General features: G+C 43.4%; 1 long non-coding RNA gene across 1 annotated transcript in view; it reads left to right on the top strand.

Annotated features, from left to right (window-relative positions):
• The first annotated feature begins 7,623 nt into the window (after positions 1-7,623).
• LOC115099462 overlaps positions 7,624-19,628 on the top strand; it is a 160,834-nt gene continuing 148,829 nt past the window's right edge. Inside the window, exon 1 of the long non-coding RNA XR_003858783.1 lies at positions 7,624-7,741. This is a non-coding gene — a long non-coding RNA (uncharacterized LOC115099462). The remainder of the gene's footprint in view (positions 7,742-19,628) is intronic.

The raw sequence follows: 19,628 nt of genomic DNA, 5'->3' as shown, positions 1-19,628 counted from the left end.
GGCATAGAGATAAAACAGAGGTCAACCGAGACCTATGTAAGAACATAAGAACATAAGAAAATGCCATACTGGGTCAGACCAAGGGTCCATCAAGCCCAGCATCCTGTTTCCAACAGTGGCCAATCCAGGCCATAAGAACCTGGCAAGTACCCAAAAACTAAGTCTATTCCATGTAACCATTGCTAATGGCAGTGGCTATTCTCCAAGTGAACTTAATAGCAGGTAATGGACTTCTCCTCCAAGAACTTATCCAATCCTTTTTTAAACACAGCTATACTAACTGCACGAACCACATTCTCTGGCAACAAATTCCAGAGTTTAATTGTGCGTTGAGTAAAAAAGAACTTTCTCCGATTAGTTTTAAATGTGCCCCATGCTAACTTCATGGAGTGTCCCCTAGTCTTTCTACTATCCGAAAGAGTAAATAACCGATTCACATCTACCCGTTCTAGACCTCTCATGATTTTAAACACCTCTATCATATCCCCCCTCAGTCGTCTCTTCTCCAAGCTGAAAGTCCTAACCTCTTTAGTCTTTCCTCATAGGGGAGTTGTTCCATTCCCCTTATCATTTTGGTAGCCCTTCTCTGTACCTTCTCCATCGCAATTATATCTTTTTTGAGATGCGGCGACCAGAATTGTACACAGTATTCAAGGTGCGGTCTCACCATGGAGGGATACAGAGGCATTATAACATTTTCCGTTTTATTCATCATTCCTTTTCTAATAATTCCCAACATTCTGTTTGCTTTTTTGACTGCCGCAGCACACTGAACCGACGATTTCAATGTGTTATCCACTATGACACCTAGATCTCTTTCTTGGGTTGTAGCACCTAATATGGAACCCAACATCGTGTAATTATAGCATGGGTTATTTTTCCCTATATGCATCACCTTGCACTTATCCACATTAAATTTCATCTGACATTTGGATGCCCAATTTTCCAGTCTCACAAGGTCTTCCTGGAATTTATCACAATCTGCTTGTGATTTAACTACTCTGAACAATTTTGTGTCATCTGCAAATTTGATGATCTCACTCGTCGTATTTCTTTCCAGATCATTTATAAATATATTGAACAGTAAGGGTCCCAATACAGATCCCTGAGGCACTCCACTGTCCACTCCCTTCCACTGAGAAAATTGCCCATTTAATCCTACTCTCTGTTTCCTGTCTTTTAGCCAGTTTGCAATCCACGAAAGGACCTCGCCACCTATCCCATGACTTTTTACTTTTCCTAGAAGCCTCTCATGAGGAACTTTGTCAAACGCCTTCTGAAAATCCAAGTATACTATATCTACCGGTTCACCTTTATCCACATGTTTATTAACTCCTTCAAAAAAGTGAAGCAGATTTGTGAGGCAAGACTTGCCCTGGGTAAAGCCATGCTGACTTTGTTCCATTAAACCATGTCTTTCTAAATGTTCTGTGATTTTGATGTTTAGAACACTTTCCACTAATTTTCCTGGCACTGAAGTCAGGCTAACCGGTCTGTAGTTTCCCGGATCGCCCCTGGAGCCCTTTTTAAATATTGGGGTTACATTTGCTATCCTCCAGTCTTCAGGTACAATGGATGATTTTAATGATAAGTTACAAATTTTTACTAATAGGTCTGAAATTTCATTTTTTAGTTCCTTCAGAACTCTGGGGTGTATACCATCCGGTCCAGGTGATTTACTACTCTTCAGTTTGTCAATCAGGCCTACCACATCTTCTAGGTTCACCGTGATTTGATTCAGTCCATCTGAATCACTGCCCATGAAAACCTTCTCCATTACGGGTACCTCCCCAACATGCTCTTCAGTAAACACCGAAGCAAAGAAATCATTTAATCTTTCCGCGATGGCCTTATCTTCTCTAAGTGCCCCTTTAACTCCTCGATCATCTAACGGTCCAACTGACTCCCTCACAGGCTTTCTGCTTCGGATATATTTAAAAAAGTTTTTACTGTGAGTTTTTGCCTCTACAGCCAACTTCTTTTCAAATTCTCTCTTAGCCTGTCTTATCAATGTCTTACATTTAACTTGCCAATGTTTATGCTTTATCCTATTTTCTTCTGTTGGATCCTTCTTCCAATTTTTGAATGAAGATCTTTTGGCTAAAATAGCTTCTTTCACCTCCCCTTTTAACCATGCCGGTAATCGTTTTGCCTTCTTTCCACCTTTCTTAATGTGTGGAATACATCTGGACTGTGCTTCTAGAATGGTATTTTTTAACAATGACCACGCCTCTTGGACATTTTTTACTTTTGTAGCTGCTCCTTTCAGTTTTTTTCTAACAATTTTTCTCATTTTATCAAAGTTTCCATTTTGAAAGTTTAGCACGAGAGCCTTGGATTTGCACACTGTTCCTTTTCCAGTCATTAAATCAAATTTGATCATATTATGATCACTATTGCCAAGCGGCCCCACCACCGTTACCTCTCTCACCAAGTCCTGTGCTCCACTGAGAATTAGATCTAAAATTGCTCCCTCTCTCGTCGGTTCCTGAACCAATTGCTCCATAAAGCTATCATTTATTCCATCCAGGAATGTTATCTCTCTAGCGTGACCCGATGATACATTTACCCAGTCTATATTGGGGTAATTGAAGTCTAAATGCAGAAGAAGAAACAACAACCATACACATAGGTAAGTCACACAGAACGCTGGTGCAGGATAAATGTTAAATCACCATTTAGTGATGTACTTTAATAGATTCCAAAATCACACAGTAGGAATGTTTATATCGGCAACTCCATAGCTTCAAAATCAAACCATGTAAAAAAGGTCCCCCGACACGGACCCGTGTTTCGCCAGGCTGCGTCCGGGTATCTGTTTAAAGATTTGACTGTACCCTTGGTCCCCCCCGACGCAGCCTGGCGAAACACGGGTCCGTGTCGGGGGACCTTTTTACATGGTTTGATTTTGAAGCTATGGAGTTGCCGATATAAACATTCCTACTGTGTGATTTTGGAATCTATTAAAGTACATCACTAAATGGTGATTTAACATTTATCCTGCACCAGCGTTCTGTGTGGGTAATTGAAGTCTCCCATTATTACTGCACTACCAATTTGGTTAGCTTCCCTAATTTCTCTTAGCATTTCACTGTCCATCTCACCATCTTGACCAGGTGGACGGTAGTATACCCCTATCACTGTAGTCTTCCCTGATACACAAGGGATTTCTACCCATAAAGATTCAATTTTGTATTTAGTCTCATGCAGGATGTTTATCCTGTTGGACTCTATGCCATCCCGGACATAAAGCGCCACACCTCCTCCCGACTGCTCCTCTCTGTCATTGCGATATAATTTGTACCCCGGTATAGCACTGTCCCATTGGTTATCCTCTTTCCACCATGTCTCTGAGATGCCAATTAAGTCTATGTCATCATTTACTGCTATACATTCTAATTCTCCCATCTTACTTCTTAGACTTCTGGCATTAGCATACAAACATTTCAAAGTTTGTTTTTTGTTTGTATTTTTATTCTGCTTTTTAATTGATAGGGATAAGTTAGAATTTTTTAGCTCAGGTGAGTTTTTAGTTACAGGCACTTGGACTACTTTTCTAATTATTGGAACCTCACTGTCGGGATGCCCTAATTCTAATGCATCATTAGTATCCTTTAAAGATACATCTCTCCGAACCATGCGCTGCTGAGCGACTGTCGGCTTTCCCCTTTGTTCTAGTTTAAAAGCTGCTCTATCTCCTTTTTAAAGGTTAGCGCCAGCAGTCTGGTTCCACCCTGGTTAAGGTGGAGCCCATCCCTTCGGAAGAGACTCCCCCTTCCCCAAAAGGTTCCCCAGTTCCTAACAAAACTGAATCCCTCTTCCTTGCACCATCGTCTCATCCACGCATTGAGACTCCGGAGCTCTGCCTGCCTCTGGTGACCTGCGCGTGGAACAGGGAGCATTTCAGAGAATGCTACCCTGGAGGTTCTGGATTTAATCTTTCTACCTAAGAGCCTAAATTTGGCTTCCAGAACCTCCCTCCCACATTTTCCTATGTCGTTGGTGCCCACGTGTACCACGACAGCCGGCTCCTCCCCAGCACTGTCTAAAATCCTATCTAGGTGACGCGTGAGGTCCGCCACCTTCGCACCAGGTAGGCATGTTACCAGGAGATCCTCACGCCCACCCGCCACCCAGCTATCTACATTCCTAATAATCGAATCACCAACTATGACAGCCGACCTAACCCTTCCCTCCTGGGCAGTAGGCCTTGGGGAGATATCCTCAGTGGAATCCAAGTGAGGAGATATACATTGAAAGCCAGAGGGCTAAAATAATTTATATTAAATAAAGAATTATCCTTGGCAGATAATTGGAAGAGGAATTTGCACAGTTCTTTGAAACTTACTTTAGTGGCCAGGCAGTCTTTCAATTATTGGAGCTGCTAACCAATTTGCTTGCATATAAAGGTGATGTAATCTTGGGTTCTTTGATTCATGCTTCTCTAGTGATGGATGAGCCATTTGTGACCGCCAGTGTAACAGGTGAATCTAGTCTTCTATATTAGTAAGATGAAGAGTATTAAAAATAATATTGATGAAATTAATAATATTTATGTTTCTTTGGAACTTAAAGTTATTCAAAGGCTTTAAGTATATCAGACTCTCAATATCATTTTCTTTTACAGTAAATACGTCCTAAAAACCCTTTATATGTTTTCATGTACAGGCATTTTTGTTCTGCCTTATGCAACATCACATTGTAGAGCAGAATACGAAGTGCCAAGATAACGAATGAATTAAATAAAGGGAGTCACAAAAAAAAAGTGATCAAAGAGAGAGAGGATTTTGAATGCACCTTTTTATTGTAATTTACACATGAAACAGAAGCAATTGGATGGGACCATGTGAACCATCAGAAGCAAATTTCACTTTTATTTCCTTATTAAATGGGACAGCAATTGTGTGATTAGGAAATGAAATCTGTGTGGCAAATTAAATGACACTATCCTTTAACACACAACAACCAGTAGGACTGTGAAATTCCCAGGAATTGTAAGAACGACTGATTGGCACAGAGCATTTTTTTCAGTGATGTGAAAAAAATAAACTAATGGCGTAATCAGCAAGGCAGAAAAAGAGCTTAAGAAAACATTTCAGTACTAATTAGGTATGCACATATAATTTGCCCTGGCTGCTATATATGACTGTTCATCTTAAGGAAGATTGTGAATATTTTTTTGTTCACTGTTTACTACCATTTCATGGCTGGAGCATGTCCAGTAAAGAATATAGAACAAATGGTCATTTTTTTATAGTCAATTTAAATGTAATGTTTGTCAGTACTGACAACGATTTCCAAAGTAATTCATGGCTTTTTGAAAAATGCCAATGGCTTAAGAAGGCTTTTTAAAATTGAATTGGTTCATCCAATCAGAAAAGAAAACTGGTACCCTATTGCCTTTTCTGAAATGTCACAATCCTTAGCTACTGGTCAGGTTTTGATCAGATTTTAATCTTTTCCACTAGTAAACATCAAAATTGTGTTAAATCAGAAGATAACCAGATTTCCACCAAACTAATCAGGCTGAGGGAGCCTGGTCAAATGTGACCTGACATGGCCAAACTAATACTGGTAATATGTCCTAGCCAACCCAACTATCCCTTGCTGAAATATTAGTGAAAGACTGACTTATTTTTTTTATAATGCATTTTGTAATGGAAACAACCAAGAAAAAGGAGGATAAAGAAAACTCCCAATGCAGTGAGTCTGACAACTCAGAGTCTGGGTTGTCAGACTCTGGATATTTTAGGAGCAAAGTTAGTGGATTAAAGTCTCTTAAAGGCAAGGCTGGAATATCCCAGAGGCAAGACTGAAAGGATGTGATCCCTTAGAGGCAAAGTTTTAGGACTGACTAGGGTTCCTTCCAGAGTGGCACAGCTGGCATGGCTGGCTGAGGCACTTTGCAGTGCAGCATGGTTGGATAGAGTTTTTGGGGCTCCTCCCAGAGCAACATGGCAGACTAGGGCTCCTCCTGAAGCAGTAAGGCTGGACTGATAGACTGGGACTCCTCCCTAAGTGGAAAGGCTGGACTGGGCTCCTCCCAGAGTGGAAAGGTTGGTATGGCAGACTGGGGTTTCTCCCAGAATGGCATGGCTAGATTGGGCTCCTCCCAGAGCAGCTAGTCTGGACTGGGCTGCTCCTAGGGTGGCATAGCTGACTTGGGCTCCTCCTGGAGTGGCAAGGCTTGACTGGGCTCCTCTCGGGGTGGCAATACTGACTTGGGCTCCTCCTGAAGCAGTAAGACTGGACTGATAGACTGGGACTCCTCCCTAAGTGGAAAGGCTGGACTGGGCTCCTCCCAGAGTGGAAAGGTTGGTATGGCAGACTGGGGTTTCTCCCAGAATGGCATGGCTAGATTGGGCTCCTCCCAGAGCAGCTAGTCTGGACTGGGTAGCTCCTAAGGTGGCATAGCTGACTTGGGCTCCTCCTGGAGTGGCAAGGCTTGACTGGGCTCCTCTCGGGGTGGCAATACTGACTTGGGCTCCTCCTGGTGCAGCATGGCTGGACTAGGCTTCTCCTGTAGTGGCAAGACTGGACTGGCCTTCTCCTGGATTGGCAAAACTGAACTGGGCCCTTCCCAGGGTGGCATAACTGACTTGGGATTCTCCTGGAGCAATAAGGCTGACTTGGGCTCTTCCTGGAGTGGCAAGACTGAACTGAGCTCCTCCCAGATTGACATGACCCAGTCACATCCTTTCAGCTTGGAGAAGAGACGGCTGAGGGGGGTATAATAAAGGTCTTTAAGATCATGAGAGGTCTTGAACGAGTAGATGTGAATCGGTTATTTATACTTTCGAATAATAGAAGGACTAGGGGGCATTCCATGAAGTTAGCAAATAGCACATTTAAGACTAATCAGAGAAAATTCTTTTTCACTCAATGCACAATAAAGCTCTGGAATTTGTTGCCAGAGTATGTGGTTAGTGCAGTTAATGTAGCTTGGTTCAAAAAAGGTTTGGATAAGTTCTTAGAGGAGAAGTCCATTAACGACTATTAATCAAGTTTACTTAGGGAATAGCCACTACTATTAATTGCATCAGTAGCATGGGATCTTCTTGGTGTTTGGGTAATTGCCAGGTTCTTGTGGCCTGGTTTGGCCTCTGTTGGAAACAGTTTGCTGGGCTTGATGGACCCTTGGTCTGACCCAGCATGTCAATTTCTTATGTTCTTATGTTCATCTCTTCCCAGAGTTGCATGGCTGGACTGAGTTCCTCTTAGGGTGGCATGGCAGGCTAGGGCTCCTCCCAGAGTGGTATGACTGGAGCCACTATTGGAGCATTTACATCATGGAGTAGATTTTTCAGAGCATGATCTGGAACAAAACTAGAGATTAGAAAATAGATTTCTCTTTAGGAGGTAAAGGTAAACTCCAGGTACTGAATACCAGATCCTTCCAGGTAAAAGTTTCCTTGCAAGAGGGTGAGGTAGAGGATCTGGAATGGAGTGAATCACTGGATTCTGTTTATTGATGAAGGCTGTTTTAAATCTATGCTCTCAGCAGGTAATTATCCTGGCTGGTTGAGATACTGCTACAGAATCAGAGCTGGGAGTGGTCTCCACTACTGAAATGGTCTTTAGGGCATCACCCACAAACTCAGCTTTAATTAGAGCAGGATTACCTGCAGTTGTATGTTCAGGGCTCTGAGCAAAGCTGTCATTTTCTATCAAGTGACAGGAAGACACAGAGGCAGCAGAATTGGTTGTGCAGAGTCCTCCCTTTCAGAGATGGATTTCAAAGGTAAATTAGCCTTAGCTGGAGATGAAATACAGATGATAGGCGTTACAATTAGCCTGGTATAATCAAGAGTTAAGCTGGTGTTAGAAAAAGCAGAAACACAAGAATAAAAAACAGGTACCTCTGGAAAAGAATGGTACTAATTTTCTCTTTTAACTTGATTATAATGTTTCTCCCCCACTGACTTTTGCAAAGAGATATGTTTTCAGAAAGAGTCAAAACAGATGTCTTAGGAGCTGAGTGAAACTGCTTTTCCTTTTCCAGTGTCCGGTACTGTGGATTAACTTCTGTGCAATATAGAGGGTTGTGTGAATGTGTGTTAACTGAAGCCAAGGAGGAAACATATTTCAGTTGCAAGGCTTTCCTCTTGCTTCTAATGACAACAGGAGTACTGGTGTGCTCTGATATAGAATAAACCTTTTTAACTTGATTGCAGTGTTTCTCTCTCACCGCCTTCTGCTGATGGATATTGCCTTCAGAAGGAATTAAGACAGGTAGCTTTAGCAATTGATGATGATGTTTTACCTTGTTCAGTGCCTGATGCTGCAGATTAGCTACAGGGTGATCTAGAGATCTCCGCGAGTCCATGTTAAGTGAAACCAAGGTAGGAACAGTTTTTATTTGCAAGGCTTCTTCCCTGTTTCTAATTGCAATGGACAATCAGGAGTCCTCTGACACAGAAGGTACCTTAACCCCTTGATTGTAATATTTCTCTTTCCCTGCCTTCTGAGGAAAAAGGTAACCTTTTAAGAGGAACATTGAGTTATTGTAAATCAGGTTCAACACACTCTAGTCTAAGTACAGACTTTACTGACTTGCTTTTTACATTCTCATTATGGGGAAAGAAGACATCAGAAGTTTTTAATACAGATGATAACTTAGCTTGAAAGCTACAAGGACCTAACTCTTCAGAGGTCAGTTGTGCTATGACTAGATCTTATGTCTTAGAAATGGGGTTGCAGAATTAAGAAGACTGCAGTGATGACATACCTGTTCAATGGTGGCAACCCCTACATTCCCAGTAACAAGGGATGTAAGGCAGTGCTCTAGTAACTGGAGCTTTTGGAGCAATAGGTATTCAGAAATTAATTTAGGTACCTTATAATAGAGGCAGTCCTTTAGAGACATGAAATTCACACATTTGTATCCCTTGCATTTCCATAAGATAGAATTAGGGAATGTATACATGATACATGTTGTGAATCCTGAGAGGCTATGACCTTGTCATTGAGAACAAACTCTGTATAGAGCTGAGGGTTCAAAATGATTAAAATAATTTTCATTGGGCTTACCAGGCAGGCAAGGTATTAGGAGACAAATCTGTACCTCCATCTTGCCCTCGACCTCCCGACATGATCAGGGCTGCGTCTGACATGTTTGTACACTGTGCGGGCTGACGCAGTTGGGCCCCTCCCCTTACATCAGTGCTCCTCCCATCACTCTCTGCACCTAGCGTGGGAAAAAACAGTACTTAAGTTGACAGCCCATCACAAGCCCTTGCCTCAGCTACAGGCTTGCTTGTGCTGGTGCTATCTTCGGTGTTCGCTGCTTTCTTGATTGGACCTGGTCTGTCTTTGGATTTCACCTTGTCTGCTGCCTGCCTCTTGATTTGGACTGTCCCTGGATTTGCCTTGACTGCTGCCTGCCTCTTGATTTGGACTGTCCCTGGATTTGCCTTGACTGCTGCCTGCCTCTTGATTTGGACTGTCCCTGGATTTGCCTTGACTGCTGCCTGCCTCTTGATTTGGACTGTCCCTGGATTTGCCTTGACTGCTGCCTGCCTCTTGATTTGGACTGTCTCTGGATTTACCCCTGCTTGCTGCCTGCCCTCGGACTCGGACTGTCTCTGGATTTGCTTCCTTTGCTGTCCACTCTAGTGGATCTGGGCTACCCTTTACAGCATGCAGGATTGCTCCCTTCTTGGCTGACCCAGGTAAGGCTGTTGTTCTACCTATTGGGTCCACATAAGCTAACACAAGGAATCCTGAACCCACTACATGGGAACAGTATAGCCTTGTCATTCTGTCACAATTGAGGATATGACTAGGGCTGGTGAACCACCACAGGGGCAGCATAGGACTTTAAGGTAGGGCAGATCATTTCTTTCACCTGGACCAGCTGCCTCCTCCACAGGTATAGTCCTTGGGTTCTGGCACCCAGCATGTCTTAGACTAAAGATGAAACTTGGTGACACAGGTCGGAGCTTGGAGACAAGAATACTGAGGCAATGCAGGGCAGGACTGGATACTGAGGCAGGGCATTGCTAGTCAAGACAGGAACATGACTAGACAAGATAGGACAGGCAAGGACAAGACAGAGCAGAACATACAGTCCTGAAGGCAGAGGCTCAGAAGACTCAAAGGCCACTAAGCATGAGGCCTGGAAGCTGCTAAGCAAGGGGAGGCCTGAATAAGCCACAAGATAAAGTTCCAGGTCATAGAAGGCCCATGAGGCCACAAGGCAAGGTAAGAGAGAACTGGAATGCTCAGAGGCCACATGATTTGGCAAGGCAGAGCTGGAAGGCCCAGAGGCCACAGACAAGAAAGGGCCAAACAGGGAGACAAGTGGTTTCAATGACAAGCTTTGCTGAGTCATTAGCCCATGGAGACTATTGCTGGGGTAACAGCAGGTGTAGCTCCGTAGGGACCTCTAGTGTCATGGAGGCTACATAGCAAGCTAGATCCTAACACCTCCAATATTAGGATCAGTTAGTCTAGCCTGTCTTTTTCCTCAATGGGTAGGGTAGGGTGTTCTAAAGAGGATAAAAACTTTTTAAAGAGAGAGGGGTCATTGTGAGATTTAGTGGCATATAAGGAACAATAATTAGTCTAAATTCTTTAAAGATCTCTGCTTGAGTAGTAAGTGAGTCATCTGTCACAGATTTTAGAGTGGAAATCCTCTGATGTTCCCTATGGCCTTGCAAATAATTAAATGTATCAATGCCACATACACAGTGTTTAATAATCCAAAAAATCAAAAAGGAACCAAAAAGGTTCACTCACTGTGAAAAACGTTTGGTGTGTACTATTACTGAGCTTTTGTATTTTTAATAAAAAATTTTTTTAATAAAATATTTTTTACACCTACACGAACTGTGGAGTACTCTTTAATAATTATAACCAGAAAAAACATTTTTTGTAGAGGGGTTGGAAGGGTCTCATATAATCATGTAGACAATCCTGCCTCATTTGGCATGTTATAATCATAGAACCGCCAACCTCCTCCGTTTTTTTTGTGCCCTTCCGTGCAAATATTATATTTCAAAACTTCAATAATTTCTACTATGTTTAGAATGACATCCAGTACAAAATGACTCAACTCGATGCAGGTTGTTCTTTGTTGTTTTCAAATACCATGGCACCACCATTGATATTCAAACAACTATGGTCTCTGATCCTTCTCTTGTTGAGAACTAACTCTATTCTTATTGCTGTATATCAGATCACAAGTTATCAATATCCCAACATGTACATGTTTCGGACGCAGATGTGTCCTTCCTCAGGGGATGTTCCGGCGAGTGATGTTTAAACCCGCTGTTGAAAACAAAAACAAAATTTTAATGTATAAATATTACTTTCCTTGAGTTGCTTTCCTTGAATGTCTGAAGAGGCTTCTCTGTTTTCAAGTCGCTTGCCTTCTTAAGGCGGTGCCCCGCTCCAATTTCCTGGTATGTCTACTCCATTGGTTGGGAGACTTTGCTGAAACCATCCTTACTGATGGCAGTCCGGATGTCAACTGAACATGGGCTGTGTAAGCTCTTGTTTTATGGGGTGGAATGTATCCTTATGTGGCCAATCAGAGTTACTTTTATTGTCCTCCTATAGGAAGTAGTATTCGCTAGTCCAACCAATGATGTGGTTTCTCTACGTCTGCTATGCACGGACTTGATGGAGAACTACCAACCAATGGTGTTGTTTCGCTACGTCTGCTGTGCATGGACTTGATGGAGAACTACCAACCCGCACTCCTTGTGAATGTAACATATTTGTCGGACCTGGTTGAAAACTGCCGGTCCGTTTTTTCTTGGGGACTGACTATTGAATGAATAATGAAATCATAAAGCAATTGACGACAAATTCAGTTCATCATTCATGCCCTTCGGGTTGGAAGATTTTAAAGTGTAAATCCAAAATAATTCTCGATGGTTTAATCGAGCTCTTAAATCGCCACCCCTCTGTGGGGTGGACACTTGTTCAAGCACTGTCCATTTGAGTTCCCGTATATCATGAGATGCTAATGTTAAGTGCTGCACCATGGGGGCTGTCAACTTAGCAGTGGTGTACCGGGATTTATGTTCACTCAGTCGAATTCGAACCGGCCGCGTGGTGCGGCCGATGTACAGCTTTGGACAGGGACACACTATTGCATAAATTACATTGTGTGAATTACAGTCGGTGTTGCTCTTACGCCATATTTTATATTGTGTAACTGGATCAGTCCATTCTATTCCTACGATGCACTGGGCGCACCAACTGCAATGTCCACATGTTTGATGGCCTGTAATAACTTCTGAGGAATTTTCTTGCGCTAGTTGTGAGTGCACCAGCATGTCTCGGATGTTTCTACCCCTAGACATAGCAAACATAGGGATTTCTGCAAATTCTTCGTGTAAAGCCAAAATATGCCAGTGTTTCTTGATAGCTGTTATAATTGCTCCTGTGGCCGTAGATTGTTGCAGGACACATACCAAGTGGTCAAGTTCCTTTTTCGGTCGATAGACCAATAGTTGTTGTTGGTCACTGAACTTGGCTCTTTTGTATGGTTTCTGGATGGCCTTAAACAGGTATCCCCTTGCCTTGAATCTTTCTTTCAGGATATTGGCTTGTGCTTCATATTCTTCATTCGTGGAGCAAATCCTCCTAATCTGAAAAATTGGCTCACTGGTAAACCCGTTTTAAAATTGTATGCATGATGGCTAGAGAACCTTAACAGGTTGTTTTGATCTGTATCTTTATGATACACAGTGGTATTTAGAGTATTCCCAATTCTTGTGATCCTCACATCCAAAAATGTAATGCTGCTTGATGAAACTTGGGCAGTGAACTGCAGGTGACTATCCACAGTATTAATCCATGTGAGAAATTTTTTAAGTCGTTGATCTGTCCCAATCCAGATGAAAAAAATATCATCAATAAATCTCAACCAACAGACAATGTCTCCCCACCATTCTGATGGTCTTATATGACTCTCCTCAAACTCTGCCACATATAGGTTGGCTACGGCAGGTGCTAAGGGTGACCCCATGGGTATGCCATGGATTTGATGGACCAAAATACTATGCACCAAGGGGTAGATTTTAAGAGGCGCGCGAACAGCCTACTTTTGCTTGCGCATCAGACTCAAGCAAAAGTACGCTGGATTTTAGTAGATACGCGCGGAGCCGCGCGTATCCACTAAAATCCTGGATCGGCGCGCGCAAGGCTATCGATTTTGTATAGCCTGCGCGCGCCGAGCCGCGCTGCCTCCCCCCGTTCCCTCCAAGGCCGCTCCGAAATCGGAGCGGCCTCGGAGGGAACTTTCCTTTGCCCTCCCCTCACCTTACCCTCCCTTCCCCTACCTAACCCACCCACCCGGCCCTGTCTACACCCCCCCCTTACCGTTGTCGGGGGATTTACGCCTCCCGGAGGGAGACGTAAATCCCCGCGCGCCAGCGGGCCTGCTGCGCGCCGGGCCGCGACCTGGGGGCGGGTACGGAGGGCGCGGCCACGCCCCCGGGCCATAGCCACGCCCCGTACCCGCCCCCAAAACGCGGCCGACACGCCCCCGACACGCCCCCCTCCGAAAACCCCGGGACGTACGCGAGTCCCGGGGTCTGCGCGCGCCGGTAGGCCTATGTAAAATAGGCTTACCGGCGCGCAAGGCCCTGCTCGCCTAAATCATCCGGTTTTGGGCGGATTTAGGCGAGCAGGGTGCTGAAAATCCGCCCCCAAATGTTTTTAAGGATCACTTATTGCATAAACCAATGAATTCCAACTCAAATAGAAAGTGTCCCATATGCGATTTTCATAGATATCTTTTGAAACGTTATAAGGGAAAAAACCTCTTCTATTAAATTCAACTATTTTCTTTAAGCAATGCATTCATTGCAAAAATTTTTAAAGAAGGAAGTGGATTGTTTCATAGAACTTCAATGCATTACATTATTTGTAATGCTTTATATCGGTTTTAATCATGAACATTCCACCTCCAACCTTTTTTATTTTTCTTGAATTATTTTTTTGTGAATTGCAATGTGCTTTAAAAACATATCATAAATATTCTTAATGGCAGTGGTAAGTTAGAGTCCCGCAAAAAAAAAAAAAAAAAATTTCTCATCTCAATACACAATATCATCTTAAGAAGGAATTTGTCTCATCTTGAGCAGTTCACTAACTTATTGAGTGTGCGTCTCATGAATCCATTATTTCATTGAAGGTTTTTTTTTATACTCAGCTTCCAAGATCTATTTCAACCTAGAAGCTAATTTATCTGGAGCATTAAGATCTTTACCATCAGATCCCAGGATACTTATTAACCCCACTGATAAGTAGTACAGATCGTTCAGTCTATTGTGCAGAATTATTAAATCAAGTAGCAGATGTCAAATACTATTAATGCCATGAAAATGATCTAACTCCTGACTTAAAATCTTCGATATATTTACTCCTAGCTATAGATAATCCCCCCCCCCCTCTTTTTTTGACAATAACAGAAAAGTGTTTTCTTATGTGATGGTTTTGAGGTATTGGAGTGGATTCTTGGGTACTATGGTGATGACCACTCCCACGGGGAGGAGCCCCATGTGGAACCATAGTACTAGGCTAGACTCTAGACATGTAAACACAAAGATTTGTCTTTTATTATACAGCAAAGTGATATCACCAGAGGTGGCAGTAGTGAGCTGATCCAGAGCTAGTAGTCCAGGGGCCCTCGGCAGAGGAGACCCATCTCACACTGATAGTATAGGGAGTGCAGGATGCACTCCCTATACTATCTCCCAGTGCTGATCTGTAGATGAGACAGACTGACAAAGTTAGATTACTCACTAAGGGGTAGATTTTCAAACCGCGCAATTTGGCCTACTTTTGCTGGCGCATCAGGCGCAAGCAAAAGTACGCAAAAGCCGCGCAGCCTACCTCCGTTCCCTCCAAGGCCGCTCCGAAATTGGAGCGGCCTCGGAGGGAACTTTCTTTTGCCCTCCCCTCACCTTCCCCTACCTAACCCACCCGCCCGGCCCTGTCTAAACCCCTTCCTTACCTTTGTCGGGGGATTTACGCCACCCTCTGGGAGGCGTAAATCCCCACGCGCCAGCGAGCTGCTAGCGCACCGGGATGCGACCTGGGGGCGGGTACGGAGGGCGCGGCCATGCCCCCGGACCGCCCCGGGCCATAACCACGCCCCCGGACCCGCCCCCAAAACACTGCCGACACGCCCCCTAAACGCCGCGACGACCGGGCCCACCCCTGACACGCCCCCGACACGCCCCCCTCGGAGAACCCTGGGACTTACGCAAGTCCCGGGGTCTGCGCGCGCCGGTGAGCCTATGTAAAATAGGCTCACCGGCGCGCAGGGCCCTGCTCGCCTAAATCCGCCCGGATTTGGGCGGATTTAGGCGAGCAGGGCTCTTAAAATCCACCCCTAAATTGGTAGCTGTATAGATGGAGATCCCAGCAGGCAGAAGTAGCTGAAAACAGGCACCGAGGCAGGGAGAGCAGGCCCTCGAGGAGCGAGTACCTGAACCCTGATAGGCACCTGAAAGAAAGCACAGGGCCCCCAAGGAGCGGGTACCCAGGTTAGAGAATTACCCCGAATGGCAGAGAGAGCTTCCAGTGGCAGGAAGGAAGTGGCAGAGTAGCGTAGACTGGACTAGCCCAATCCAATCCAATCCTTGATAACTCGATTTGTTAACAAACGAAGGGCAGGCTAAATACCCGGATGGCATGACGTCACTCGAGGGTGACACCCCCGAGGTTCCCGCTATGACGTGGATAAAGACGTGGGTGGCGTGTGCACCCTAGGAGGCTCTCAGGAGAAACATGGCAGATTGCCTTGCCAGTGCCATTCCGGGGATGCCGGAGAGAGTGGCATGCAGATGCGGCGGTAGCCATCTTCCCAAGGCTAGCGGGGAGAGCAGAGAGAAAGGTGAGGCACAGAGGTCGAAGCCGTCTGAGACCAATGGACCCAACATCTTATTGTGGAACATACTCTACTGCCCTTATTGTACCGAGTTCAGAAGATACAAAAAATCCCTAGTTAGTTAATCCTCCTGCCATACCTATTGTTTCAAGTAATGGTTCATTACAGGATCCTTTAGCAATTTTTCTTGATACATTTTTACAGTCTTTTGTTCACAAGATGAAATCTTATATAAAGGATACAACCCAAATGCTTAACAAGTTGAATTCAGTGTCAGGTGTATCTCAGGAAACATTACTTGTCACAATGGATGTGATATCATTATATACCAATGCTTCTCATGACAAGGCTATCCAAACTTTAGAAAAATGTTTTGGAAGTTCATTAAGATCATACTGTATTCCATCTCATTTTCTTATATCCATAGCAAATTTGGTGTTGAGATGACACATTTTATAAGCAAGTACAAGGTATAGCCATGGAGTCATCTATTGCACCATCAATTGCAAACCTTGTTATAGAGGCTCTAAAAGAAGAGTTCATCTATACATCTCATTATTTTTCATTTATAACTCTTTTCATTATAACGCCCTCTGGCTGCTGCCACTGATGTCATTAAGCGTGCCGAATGGTGGGGTCAAACTGGAGTAAATTAACTCTGGTGCCATATAGCATAGCTTTACAGCAAAATGGAACCCTCCGCTGAAGAGGATGCACCAGAGTTAATTTACTCCAGTGCGACTCCAGCAGATGGCATCATTAGAAGATAGAAGACCTAAGAAGAGGACCTCTGAGGCCTGCACTCTTGGGCTGGGACTGACCCTAGGCTGAGGCCCAGGCATCAGAACTCAGCCTCCAGGCCAGGCCCTGGCATCAGGCTTGGGTCTGGGCAGAGACCACGATATTGGAACCCAGGCTCTGGGCCGGGCTGTGGAAACAGGACCCAACCTCCTGTCATCACTGGCTGTGGTGTCAGAATTGGGCCCGAGCCCTGGCCTAAACTGGGGACGAGTTAACTGCAGTGTCAGGCCTAGGCTGAGGCCCAGGTGTCTGATACTCAATGGATCAGGTAAGAACCTTGGCCTCGGCCTAGGCAAGGCTCTGGTTTCAGGCCTAGGGATAGGTCTAGGCCGAAGTACCAGCTTTATGCTCAGGTGTAGACCATGGCCCCTTATTTGGGTCTCAGCCTATGCTTCTGGTGATACTCTGTCCTCAGGCCTATACTTATGCACAATGCATTCATTTCAAAAGAATGCAATGAATAAGGTTCATTTTATTTGGGGGGCCTCTGATTCAGTTTGGGGTTACCCCGAATGAAATGAATTGCTCTTATTTGTTGCATTTTTTAAATTCATTTGAAATGAATGCACATTCCTAGATGTTAGTTGGTAGGTGGTGGTAATGCTAAGTATTTTCATACCTAGAAGCCAGCCCCCAGTGATATGGCCTTCCTGGAAGTAGTCACTAATTCCTGACTGCAAGAAGATTTAGGCATCATGAGTAGATCAAGGAAACTTGGAAATGACATCCAGAATGATGCCCTTGGCATCGCAAACCACCTGCATATTGAGAGAATGGAAGCCCTCACTGTTGCGATAAGTGGCCTCTTCTCCCTCTCCCTTAATGCCCTTCTAGGGATGTGAGTGCAATCAATAGTCCCCAAGACAGAGGGGAAGTGTGCTATTTGATAGCAATCAGTTACGCTTTGTTGTTGTTGTTATTGTCTGCTCCAAAGGAAGGATATATAGTCATGCATTTTCTGGAGCAATGATGCCAGGAACATCTAGATACACATGGAAGTAGATGACTAGCTGATTCCAGCTGTGATACCTAGAGATGTCTGGAAAGTGTCAGTGGCCAAAAAATGCCAGGGTGGTAGTGACCTTGATGTGTATTGGCAAGGCTTGGAGCCTTCAGGTGTAGGTTGTAGGTTATGTAACTGCTGACATTGGTACAGTATGGTTTCCTTTTTGAACTTGTACGTGCATAGGACTGGCTCCTTTGAGAGATCTAAAAACTGTACTTTCATCTGGTAGACTCTAAGGGGTACATCTTCCTCTTCCTCCTCTTCTGTTCTCTCTCCCTCCTCAGCAGTTGTGGCACGAGTATCCATAAGGCCATTAGAGTCATATTGAAAAAGTTATCTCCACCACTAACTCCCACTTATCAGTAGGTCCTACTAACATTGACACCCACCACTTTATAGCCCTGTATGTCCCAGTTACCCCCAATCTATTCCAGTTATCCCTAGTATAAACCAGTATGTCCCAGTTACCACCCAATATGGCCCCTTCTATCACAGGTACACTCAATCTCACCCCTTTTCAGATCTTGTCTATCCCTGGTACCCTCATTTCCACAAACAGCCCATATGACCTTGTATATCCTGGTAAGCACCTTGCATTGCCCAGGTGTGTTTTAGTTGGGCCCCAGTAGATTCCAGTCTGTCCCTTAAGCAGTCCCTCCCACTCCCTAGCCTGCTCCTGTGTCCACTCATATGGAGAAGTCAACCTTCTAAATGCCATCATAAGTCAGTGAATGTTTGCACTTGTGTGTGTAAATGAGCAGTAGTAAATGAACACATGTAAGTAGGATGACATTCATTCGCACATCCTTTTTAAAATACCTCATTTTTAAATTATTTATTTAAAATCTTATATTCCACAAAATCCAGAAACAGTCAACATGGAGTCATTATGCTTTTGAAAATTGCTACAATATATGTTACTGAATTGTCAATAGGTTTTTACCTGCATTAATGTACTTAATACAGGTAAATGTGCTTTTGAAAATTGCTGCAGTGGTATGTTACATTTACATTTTCCTTTGAAAATTACCTCTTTAGGCTCTTTGATGAAATGCACATAACATTTTCTTATGATACAACAGAATTTTATCTTGTATATAAGAATATTATGTGAACTATTGTATGCTGGAAGCATGGGTGAATATTAGTCTATTAAAAAAAAGCATAGAAATAAGATCTGATGTCTGCTATATTATTCTAAGAGCACTTGTATGTATTCCAAGAAAAAAATTATTCTGCTTTAATAACTAAAGCCATGCTCCACTTATGTAGTCAATTCTCTGTAGTATATTAAGAGTGATACATTGAACAAGTGGATTGTTTCCTTTGGAGACCACAGAGGCTTGTTCATAGAATTCAATGATGTTTACAATAAATTAGAAGCTAATTAGCTGAACTGAAATGCCAGCACCTGCTCTTGCATTATTTAAAGGAAGGAGTAAAAATAATATTGGTTTCACCAAAAAAATGAATACTTAGGTTCAAGCAAATGCTGGCCCTTATCTAATCACTTCAATGGGTTTTCAAAATTATTAGGTTACATACCTTCAACGTTACTTGGCTTTTCACTTATTTCTCATGTTTTATAAAATCCTTGTTTTATTACAGTTTGGCAAACAAGGACAGAAACTGTTATGGTTTCTGCTAAGACATTAAAAATGCATACCCCATTCAGTTTTTATGAATCTTCAGCTGCATCAGGAAATGAGCAGTTTGCATGATAATTGGCTTGAAAGGATATCAATAGTGCAGGTTTCCCCTTGTAGTTGGAAAGTATTCAGTTGAGGTTTTCCTTCTTCATTACATGTCTATTAAGTCTATATTATTCACTAAAATACTTTTTTAATATTTAGTAAAACTAATAAACATCTGTAAATTTTGTACTGTTTATTTGACATATATCAACTAACAGAACACCCAAATACTGGATATCATTCAAACCACCCTATACAATAAACTGAACTACAA

Source organism: Rhinatrema bivittatum, chromosome 9 (assembly GCF_901001135.1).
Source record: "Rhinatrema bivittatum chromosome 9, aRhiBiv1.1, whole genome shotgun sequence".
Classification (NCBI taxonomy): Eukaryota; Metazoa; Chordata; class Amphibia; order Gymnophiona; family Rhinatrematidae; genus Rhinatrema; species Rhinatrema bivittatum.
Note: the sequence above shows the minus strand (reverse complement) of the source record. Positions and strands in the feature narration are given on the sequence as shown.